The sequence below is a fragment of the Muscardinus avellanarius genome (assembly GCF_963383645.1).
Source record: "Muscardinus avellanarius genome assembly, chromosome: 8".
In the NCBI taxonomy this organism is placed as follows: Eukaryota; Metazoa; Chordata; class Mammalia; order Rodentia; family Gliridae; genus Muscardinus; species Muscardinus avellanarius.
In genome coordinates, this window is record NC_137794.1 from 35,859,542 (window position 1) to 35,863,919 (window position 4,378).

General features: G+C 38.4%; 1 pseudogene across 1 annotated transcript; it reads left to right on the top strand.

Annotated features, from left to right (window-relative positions):
- Positions 1–232: 232 nt before the first annotated feature.
- Positions 233–969, top strand: LOC308265784 (14-3-3 protein zeta/delta-like; annotated as a pseudogene). The gene has a single exon. The product of its transcript is annotated as a 14-3-3 protein zeta/delta-like (transcript).
- Positions 970–4,378: the final 3,409 nt, after the last annotated feature.

Here is a 4,378-nt window from a genome sequence, read left to right on the forward strand (position 1 = left end):
GATCTTTAAGTCTGTCCAGAATTTTTATGCACCATTTCTTTCCTGCATATATACAAAAGATTATTAAGCAAAAACAATGTATTGAATATTTTTATCAAGTGCTAACCAAGAGTCCTAATTTCTATCAACATTCAAACAGATAAAAAATTATGGATTATGGGGGATTCAAAATGGCGACTTTGGGGAGTCTGTCCGTTCACCGCCACCCACTCCGGAAACAGAATATCCAGTCATGGATAAAAATGAGCTGGTGCAGAAGGCCAAACTGGCTGAGCAGGCTGAGCGATATGATGACATGGCAGCCTGCATGAAGTTTGTAACTGAGCAAGGAGCTGAATTGTCTAATGAGGAGAGGAATCTTCTTTCAGTTGCTTATAAAAATGTTGTAGGAGCCCGTAGGTCATCTTGGAGGGTCGTCTCAAGTATTGAGCAAATGACGGAAGGTGCTGAGAAAAAGCAGCAGAAGGCTCGAGAATACAGAGAGAAAATTGAAACAGAGCTAAGAGATATCTGCAATGATGTACTACTATCTCTTTTGGAAAAGTTCTTGATCCCCAATGCTTCACAAGCAGAGAGCAGTCTTCTATTTGAAAATGAAAGGGACTACTACCATTACTTGGCTGAGGTTGCTGCTGGTGATGACAAGAAAGGGATTGTGGATCAGTCACAACAAGCATACCAAGAAGGTTTTGAAATCAGCAAAATGGAAATGCGACCAACACATCCTATCAGATTGGGCTTGGCTCTTAACTTCTCTGTGTTCTATTATGAGATTCTGAACTCCCCGGAGAAAGCCTGCTCTCTTGCAAAGACAGCTTTTGATGAAGCCATTGCTGAATTTGATACATTAAGTGAAGAGTCATACAAAGACAGCACACTAATAATGCAATTACTGAGAGACAACTTGACATTGTGGACATCAGATACCCAAGGAGATAAACTGAAGCAGGAGAAGGAGGGGAAAATTAACTGGCCTTCCAACTTTTGTCTGCCTCATTCTAAAATTTACACAGTAGACCATTTGTCATCCATGCTGTCCCACAAATAGTTTTTTGTTTACAATTTATGACAGGTTTATGTTACTTCTATTTGATTTTCTATATTTCCCATGTGGTTTTTATGTTTAATATTAGGGGAGTAGATCCAGTTAACATTTAGGGAGTTATCTGTTTTCATCTTGAGGTGGCCAATATGGGGATGTGGAATTTTTATACAAATTATAAATGTTTGGCATAGTACGTTAGGTACATTGTGGCTTCACGAGTGCCAGTGTTAAAACTGCTTCCATGTCTAAGCAAAGAAAACTGCCTACATATTGGTTTGTCCTGGTGAGAAATAAAAGGGATCATTGGTTCCAGTCATGGGTGTAGTTATTGTGGGTACTTTAGGGTCTGGAGCACTTACAAGGGTGTGGTAGAAACAGATATCCCATGGATCCTACATGTGTAAATCATGTGTTTCTGGGGACCTAGTCAACCTCTGCGAGTACACCTTTGACTACAGCTCCAGAAGTGCTCCTTTAGACAAAGTTGTGACCCAATTTACTCTGGATAAGGGCAGAAATGATTCACATTCCATTATTTGTAAAGTTACCTTATGTTTGCTTTCATTATTTTTGCTACACATTTTATTTGTATTTAAATGTTTTAGGCAACCTAAGAACAAATGTAAAAGTAAAGATGCAGTAAAAATGAATTGCTTGGGATTCATTGTTTTATGTATATCAAGCATAGCAGTTAAACAAAACAAAACACATGTATTTAACTTTTTTTAGGTTTTTTTTTTTGCTTTTGTGATTTTTTTTCATTTGATACTTGCCTAACATGCATGTGCTATAAAAATAGTTAAATGGGGAAATAACTTGAGATGATGGCTAGCTTTGTTTAATGTCTTAAGAAATTTCATGAACAATTCAAGCATAATTGTTAAGAACATGTGTATTAAGTTCATGTAAGTGGAATAAAAGTTTTATGAATGGAAAAAAAATGGCGATTTTGGGATGCAGCTTATTTCAGTAGCTGAAACAAAGTTCAACTACTGAGAAGGCAGCATCTTAATAAACAAAATAAATATAGCTCATGACCCAAAACAGATCCAAGAATCATGGAGGAAGGAAGCCAGTAACTCTGAACTGCGAAATCCACTGCAAAAAAGCCTGAGTGTGTGACAGACCTGGCATGGATGTGGCTGGCCGATGGCACCATCAAAGGCCACGGGCCCAAACCATGAGAATTAGTCTGGCAGCCCCAAGAAATTCAGAAAACAAAACAAAACAAAACAAAACAAAAAAAACAAGAGTTCAAAACTGGCCATAGAGCTCTAACATCTTAAGTGGTGAGCTGCATCCAAGTACAATTTGCTCACCGGAGGCAGCACCCACAGCGGCACAGCGAGACCTCCAGAGACCTGGAAGGGGACCAGGTAACTGTGTGTACCCAGGAAAGCCGCAGGACCCAGCAGCACACCAAGCTCTCCAGAGCCCCAGACCAGGGCAGCCAGGTAATAGTGTGTGCCTAGATGAGCCATGGGACCTGGCGTGCAACTAGTGTGAGCCACAGGACATAGTGGTAACTGTGTGCGCCCATTGTGCACCTCAGGACCTAGTGGACTAGTCCAATTAGACCCTTCAGAGACACAGGAAGGGTGTTCAAGGCACGATACCAGCACAGAGCCACAGGGGGTTGCTCCAAGACTACATTGGAAGCCTTCCACCCCTGTGGGTAGGGAAGCACAGGCCTGAACTCCAGGTAAAGAGTGCAGAGGCAAGGACTACAGGCTGAAAATACACAGAACCCGGACTTACACAGAAGTCATTAACAGTGACACCCAACGCCCTGACACCTAAATGCAAAGCTGTTAGAGGAGAGAGAGGGACCCAAACACTCAGAGAGTGGGTTCAGAAGCAGACAATAGGGTACAGAGCAAGTAAGAGGCATTGGAATATACTCCAGAAGCTACCAAATCGATCAGGCATTCAGATATTATATGGCCCACCCCGTATTTATAAATTAGTAGGACTGGTTTTTGTTTTGTTTTGTTTTTTGGAGGGTTTATTTTGTTTGTTTGTTTTTCCTTTTATTTGGTTTTTTTTGTTTGCTTAGTTGTTTTACTTTGTTGTCTTACATGGTTACATGGTTGCTAGTTCTTTTTATTTTGTTGTATTTTTGTGTTTTTTTTTTCTTACTCTATTTCTTTTGGTTGTTTATTTTTTTGTTTGTCTTTGATGTATAATACTTAGTTTTTGTATCTTGTTTTGTTACTTTATTCATGTTTGTTTACTCCTTTCCCCATTCCTTTTATAAAATTTTTCACTCTAGCCTATCTACTCTCTTCTCTCAAAACTTTTTTTCCCATACTATATCTCTTTGATTAATACTCAAGGTATTTCATATTTGCACACTTAAATATTCTACTAATTACCAGAGTCCTATTATCTAACCTTCTCCCATTCTCAACCAGATACTATCTTATTATACTTAAATTCTTCCTCAACCTAATCATATTCTCTATGTTACCTGACTCCTGCACCCATCACCCCAGCTCTTCCATCATCACCCAACCCTCACCATTTAAAAAAGTACTGCTAACCTGCTGACACTTATAAATTCCTACTACTAAGACTGGATTAGACATAATAACCACAAAAGATGCCAAAATATAAAAACAAGCATGAGAACCTTAAAAATACAAGAATTAGGAATAGTGAAGAAACAATGGAAATAAAAATACTTACCTACAAGAAATGCAAGAAGGAGAATTTTGAATCCTGATCTAAAATATGATCAAAGGCATATAGGAAATGAAAAAGGAAATGGAGACACTAAGAAAGAATAAGAAAGAGGTCTGGAATGAAATTAAAGAATAAATGAAATGAAGACAGCAATAGAAATTCTGGAATAGATGAAATGAAAAATAGAATATCATTGTTAGAAGACAACTCATTCAAAACTGAAAGCAAGGTCAACAGCATACAGAAGTTATTACAGCAACAAAATCTAAACATCCAACAACTATGGGACAATATGAAACATCCTAACTTAAGAATAAAAGATATTGAAGAAGGGATAGAGGTACAGACCAGGGGCATCCATAATCTCTTCACAGAAAGAATTTCAGAGAATTTCCCAAACATGGAAAGTGATATAGATCTTCATGTCCAGGAGACATACAGAACACCATTAAGACAAGATCAAAGAAGAATCTTCCCATGCAATATCATAGTCAAAATGACTAACATAGAAGCCAAGGAAAAGATCTTAAAAGCAGTGAGAACAAAAGGTCGGGTGATATACAGAGGCAAAACAAGAAGAATCACCTCACCCCAGACTATACAAACCAGGTCATGAATGCTAGGAGAGACTGGTAAGATGTGATTCGT